Genomic DNA, 7,435 nt, shown 5'->3' with positions numbered 1-7,435 from the left:
TTGAGTTTTTAGCCGTCTATTATGATTGCTCTTTTGGCATTGACGAACCGATGTGCGAGAAACACGTCTGTAAATTCATCAATTTAAAGCATTTATTTGTCACTTTTTATGTGATCTCCTTCGTAAAAGTATTTTTGAGGCCTAATTCTAAGGTGTGGTAGTCACGATAAAGTTTCTTAACAAATTTTGAGTCGAAATAAATGACAGGTGCGAAACGGAACTAGCGCCGAAAAATCACATAAAAGTAACAATAAATCCATTAAATTGGTGATTTTACAGACGTTTTTCTCGCATACTGCGAATTTCGCACGCTCAATGTTCAATATTTTGGTTTCTATGGAACGCCAAAAGAGCAAAATTAATTAGAGGGCTAAAAACTCTGTGGAATCCATATATTTAACGCATTATTTGGTGAAAATCACGTACAATTTCAATAGATTTTGTCACTGTCAGTAAGGAAAAATGTTACTGTTGATACTGTACACGGTTTCGTTAACCTTTTAAAGAATAAAATAGAAAAATTCATCATAATATCCTTAGTAGGATGTCCTAGGTCTAGACTAGGTAGTGATGTTGATTTAGGATCGATTATTATTCTTTGAAAACAGAACAGTATCAGCAGTAACATATTACAGCATTTTTATTGACAAATTAACAAATATATTGAAATAAAACGTGTGTTTCACCAATAAATGCATGAGAAATTGACGCATTCCACTGAGTTTTAGTCCTCTATTATCGTTGCTCTTTTGGCGCTCCATAGAAACAAAAATATTGAACATTGAATAAGTGAAATTCGCGAACAGTGTGCGAGAAACACGCCTTTTTATGTGATTCTTTCATTAAAGTCTCATGAGGTATACTTCTAAGGTGTGGTATTCACACGATAAAGTTATTTATCAAACAACAATAAATAAAAATCGTTCGTAATATACCTAGCTTACTAAAACTAAAAAATATTACACCAATTATTATTATATCAAAATTGATTAAATTATTTTCTACATAGGCCTCTTATCTACGTTAGGGCTAAGCATATTAGCTAAAGTTTAATTTTAAGCCTAGTATTACAATTGTCGGACGTAAGTCTTTTTTCACACGCGCTCCAGAATTCTCTCGCAATTTTTTTTTCTTTGCGGCATGTTATTTGATCGGCATATCAGTTACCTTTTATTCACCGCCAGTTATTGAACTTGTCCTGGCAATCGCTGTTCACCTTATTTGCGAGAGAGGTACACGTGTTGATTTCCTAGAGAATGGAATGTCAAAAATGTATTTGGCACGCCGCTCAGAGAGAAGTCTGTGCGTTGCTGCTGGAACCACGTGCTATAGGAGGGGAATGCACCACAAGGCCGACTCCTCTGAGCTGAGGGCAGAATCATTCCGCTACCTGCTAAATAGTAAAGAGGGATTTTCCATCTCTCGGGTCTACCGGATCGAGGCGCAGGGGTGTGACAAAATATTATTTTCACTCTGCTATGTTCGAGAGAGAATTAAATTAATTGTAAAGTGAACACGCTCGAAATGCCAACAAACATGGCAGTCATTTGATGAGTGTGTCGCTATAACAATTATTGTTTATCGAAAGTTGAAGACTGTCGTTCAGATTTTTTAACCGTAGTTTGGGCACTTTTGTAAAAGTAAAATTGGACACGATATGACTTGAATGAAAAAACAATCGTTACATAAAAATAAACAACATGATGAGTGTATACACGAATCTATTTAGATACGCTTGTATCGATTGATTATTAGGCCTATAATATAGCATAATAGCACGTTAAGATATGCCTCGCACCTTTTTGAAATTGTAAACTATATGCCTCGCATGCCTCGCACTTTTGGAAATGATAAAATGATGCCTCGCACAAATATTTGGCGTGCCTCGCATGCCTCGCACTTTGTCAACACTCTTTCAAATTTTGTATATTTTTATTGGTTTAGGTACATGCATGTAAAAGTTACCCACAATCTGGCCTTTGGCCACTAGTGGTAACTTGTGGCATGGTGGTGTTCAATGTTTTTGATGTTTTATATGAAATAAAGAAATAATACTATAAAATAATACAACGTAATAAATACAACAAACACGTACGTATTGTTCTTGATTAATAAAAGTACTCGCGCCGGGAGCTAGGCTGTGTAGGCCTAAGTAGACAGAAAGTAGCCGGCGAAAATGTCAAAGGTTGCGAATGCGCCGGTTGCCGGCTACTAACGAAACCCCTAAGTAATTCTTTCCCTCTCTAAGTTATTGTCTTTTGCAATGTTGTAGGCCTACTGCTTTCGCAGGCTCTTCAACTTTGAGTTTACTTGCTTTGCAGACAAGTCTATTCCGTACTCCTGCTTGGGTCCTACTAAACACCACCAGATACCTACTAGAGCAATAAATCCTACCACCAGAGAGCAGCCACCAGTTTGGAATTGATTATTAAGGGTATATTGCAAATTTCAAAGCTTAATTCTTTCAGAAACTGATAAAAAATTGAAGTTTAAAGTTGAATAGCTCGATAACGGGACGATTCGGCCCTGAGACGATTCGGCCCGGGACGATTCGGCCCTGAGAAGATTCGGCACACTTAAATTTATCGGCTTTGATATGCATTTATAAGCATAAAATAAGCTTTTTTCCCCAAACTTTATTTTCAGAGAGACTATGGGGTAGTACTATTAGGGATAAAGATGCAATAAAGCAAACATTTTGAAAACATTGTCGAAAATGATCATTTTTTAGTCACGCGAACGATGTAAACAAGTTACGCCCTCTGTTGGTCGCTTGGCGAATGCACGAAATAAACAAGGTTTTCGAAGTAATAAATTGAATATAAAATTACGTTTTTTTAGTAATTTATTATATATATTATATCAAGATTGTCAATATCAATAAATACGGATTGTTAAACATCTTTAAAAACTGGATAAATACCAAAAAAAATGAATATGAATTTGGTCTAAAGTGAGACGTTTCGGCCCACAAAGTGGGACGATTCGGCCCAAAAGTGGGCCGAATCTAAAGTAACAAAAAAGCATCGGTAGCGCCTCATAGTTGATTGTTGAATACAATACACAAGAGACACGGATGAATGCGTTCGTTTCGTTGCTATTTAATGTTTATAATAATAATAATAATTTATTGAAACTACACCTTTACAACGGTGGCACCCGTTCATACACGGTGCGTTCTATATACAGATAGACATTCAACAGATACAAATTAATAAAAACAAACAGATACAAAATAAAATTATCAACCGCCGACTCGATCGCTATCGTAGTCGTACGGCACTTATGCAAAATACAATGAGTTAAAAAGAAAAAGAAAAGAAATACAAACAATTTTTAAGTAGTACAGTAACTGAAAAAAAAAAAAAAAAAAATTGTACCAAAATTTAAAAAAAAAAATAGTAATATTAAAAACTCAAAATAAAAAGATCTCTATACCGCAACAAAACAAAAACATTACATGCTATCTGCGAGTTGTATAAGATTGTTTCGTATTTTCCATGATCTTGCTAGGTATACTTTACAAAATTTGTCAAGACTCAATAGAACATTATTACTGAGGGGAAGTGTATCCGTCCCCAGAACATATAACATTTTTTCGTCATTGTTACTGGTGCAGAATGTTTCCCAAACATCTAACTCGTTATGAAAAATTAAGTCTTGTTTAAGTATATTTAGCTGTTCTTCTCTTACACATTGTAATGCATCACAACTAAATAAAAAGTGAGATATGTCCTCTATATTTCCAGAGTTACACAATAAACAGAGACCATCATTATCCACGGTCCATTTACTTAATTTAAAATTTAAAGGGAGAGTATTGGAACGGGCTTGAAATTTAAGACGGGCACCATTAAAATTTGTTTTATCAAGTAAAAACTTTTCAAGATCCGGCTTTGATTTTAACTTTGCATAAAAAGATAGCGACGATTTAGATGCGAGGTCCTCTGACCATTGATTATTTACATTATCTAAAATATTTTGTTTCAGTAAATTAAACCAATTTTCCATAGTGCGATTTTTAATAACATTGTTAAAAATATGCATGCATTCAAATCTACAGAAAGTGGTTCGTACACAACTAAGGAATTTAAATCGTAATTCTTTTGTGTTGTAATTAAGCATAGTCTTGTACAATAGGTTGGGCCATCGTTTTTCATTTAACCCGACTAAACGTTCAAAGAATTTTAGTTGTAATATGTTATGAGATACGGTTAAGGGTATCCATCCTAAATCTCCATATAAGGCCACTTTGGGTGTAAACACTGGTGCTTTTAAAATATATCGTGCCATCTGCATTTGAAGCCGTTCCAGTCTCTCAATATCTGAATTGGACCCTCCAGTCCAAACAGAGCAAGCATAATTAATAGAAGGTAAAACTATTGTTTTCCATAGGATATTTCCGTAATATACTCTGTCAAAGTCATCAAGATTATCAATTATAGATTTAACATATGAAACTAATCTATTACCCTTTTTAACAACATTGTCAATATGCGGATGTTCACATAAATTTCTTGATATTAGCACTCCTAGATATTGGTAGGTGTCTGTTTCTGTGATGTGATGTTTGCCAAGATCCCATTGTTTATATTTATTTATCTTTTTTCCAAAAATCAAGACTTTTGATTTTTCATAGTTAAAATTAATTTTCCAATCATTTGAAAAATCACCTGCTAATTTAAGCATCTTTTTAAGGTCATGCTCATTATTGGCAATTAGCACGACATCATCAGCCCAGAAAAGACTACCCATCCATTTATTTTGGATCTTAACACCAACATTATTTGACTCTAACAACTTCTTAAATTCATTAATAAAAATGGAAAAGAGTACAGGAGATAGAGTACATCCCTGTTTAACTCCCTGATCGATTACAAATGAATCAGTAGAAATGTTTCCAAATTTTACATATCCTTCAACATTTTTATATAATTTGTCAATAAGTTTCCATATATTACCCCTAATACCACAGTTCCATATAGCTTTTAGTAGCCCTTCTCGCCATACACTGTCGAATGCCTTTCGGAAGTCCAGGAAAGCCATATAGGTGTTTTTCCCTTCTGCAAATCTGCAGGCAGCAATACTTTTTAATGTAAAAATGTGATCCTCACACCTATGCTGTGCGCGAAAACCTCCCTGTACTTCCGAAAGGACATCCCCTTCTTCAAGAAAATCAGTTATTGAGAAAGCAATAATCCTATTGAAAATCTTAGATATACAGGAAGTCAACGAAATACCTCTATAATTATTTAAGTCTAACCTATTTCCTTTTTTGAAAATAGGGATAATAGTAGATTTGTTCCATTCATTTGGAATTTCTCCTAGTTCGATAATTCTTTGGAACATAAACAAAAGAGAGTATTCAATATAAACACCCCCATTTTTAAGGAGTTCGTTTGTAATTCCGTCTGGCCCTGGCGCCTTATTATTTTTGGCATGTGCAAGAGCAATTGAAACAGTATTAATATTTAATTTGATATTATGTAGGAATGATTCCGAGTGTTCATTACTATTTGCATTATTATCATTAATATTAGTATTATTAGGATTGTCTGAACTTAGATCGGAACGTACCTTCTGGATAAACATCGACGTGTTAAGTGAGATGCAATCAGACATATTCATATGCATTTTTCCTAGAGTTTCCCAGTATTGTTTTACTGTTTGGTTCATTTTAACCTTTTCTGTAATAATTTCGTCCGAAAAAGGTGATTTAATACAACTGACCACTTCCTGTTTATGTTTAGGGCCTCTTAGGGCTTTCCAGAAATCTTTACATCTTGGTCCACCTTTATTAGCAATTTTAATTGAATTATCGACTCTTTTCTTGTTAATCTTTTGTTTAATTAAAATTTTAGTATCGGCACGTTTTTCCAGGTAATTATTCCATAAAAATTCTGAAGTAGCATTATCTTTATCTTCTCTTTTGATGTACTTTCTATGCGTTCGTGCAGCATTTTTCCTACGTTTTATTGCAATATCAGCTTCTTTATCAAAGCATGGTTTATGTTTATTATTAATTACTCTCTTTCCAATTCCATTTACCGCAGCTGAAATAACAATTGACTTCCATGCTTCCCAAATGTCATTAACATTATTGAAGTTGTTAACAATAACATCCCAGTTATCAAATCCTAAGTTCAGTTCTTGGTGGTAAGCAGAATAATCTTGACCTTTATGTGTATCCCAAATAAATGACTTATTCTTTCTTTCATCTAAACTATACTGATTATTTTCATTATTAATTAAATTTAGGATCAACATGTTATGATCACTACCAATACTATAATGCCTAAGTTCGTCTACAATTAGCTTACTAATCTTATTAAGAATACATTTAGAAGAGAGCATATAGTCAATTGTACTGGTCTGATTACCTTTTACCCATGTTATTTTCCCTTCACAGAAGATAGTACGATTCAATATTGATAAACTAGAATTATCACTGAACTCTAGTAACTTAATTCCGTTTGAGTTTAAAGTTCTATCACCATTTACAATTGCATTGCCTATCCGACCATTAAAATCGCCTATTATCAGGATAGAGGGGTCATCCTCTTCGTTAATATTTTCTATCTTTAAAATTTCTAATAAGAGTTGATTATATAATTCTGCAGTCAACTCTTTGTTAACTCCCTCGACGGGAAAATATACAACGGCAATATAAAAAGGTTTGTTATTAATATTCATTTTTAGCCACATCCTTTCATATTCATCTAAATTGCTTTCAAATAAGTTTTCATCGAGTACAACAATATCATTAGACACAAATAGGCCAATACCCCCTCCATTCTTAAGCTTCCTATTTTTACCGAACCATTTATACCCATTAACAGAGACTGTCATATCGTTTCTTAAAAAAGTCTCTGCGACACCAAAGATATCTATATTATTGTTATATAGAAAGGATGAAACTTCATACATTTTAGGTCTGAGATGATTAACATTATTAAAGGCAATTTTAAGAGTTGACTCTTTAAATGGTTTTTTAAACTGTTTACCTTTTTTACCTCCTCTTCTATGTCGATAGTTCTTTTTGGAGTTCGAGCTAGATGGTGATTCAATTAGTTCTGCTATATTGGTTTTATGTGTGATTGTGAGTTCATCATTTAATAAGCAAAATGTATTGTCCTCATGACGTTCGTAGTGTTTTGAAAAGTTGCGGGCTGTATCCTATGGTGACCGGTCGTTGTGTAACCCGTCTCGTTGCTGAGTACAGTTGTATGCCTTGTGTCCTATCTTGTGGCAAGTGAAACATTTTATCGCGTGATTGTGTGTGCAGTTCCTTGTAGTGTGATTTGTTAGACCACACTTCTGACAACGCGATACATAGCTTTGCGACAGGCGTTTTTCTTTTGTTGTTTTCGTAACATTGTGTCCTCTATTGTCTTTCCGCTTCCGTTGTGCTATCTTGTGGGTGTTCGCGTCATTT

Source organism: Antedon bifida, chromosome 5 (genome assembly GCF_963402885.1).
Source record: "Antedon bifida chromosome 5, ecAntBifi1.1, whole genome shotgun sequence".
NCBI classification, from domain to species: Eukaryota; Metazoa; Echinodermata; class Crinoidea; order Comatulida; family Antedonidae; genus Antedon; species Antedon bifida.
This window is presented reverse-complemented; position numbering follows the sequence as displayed.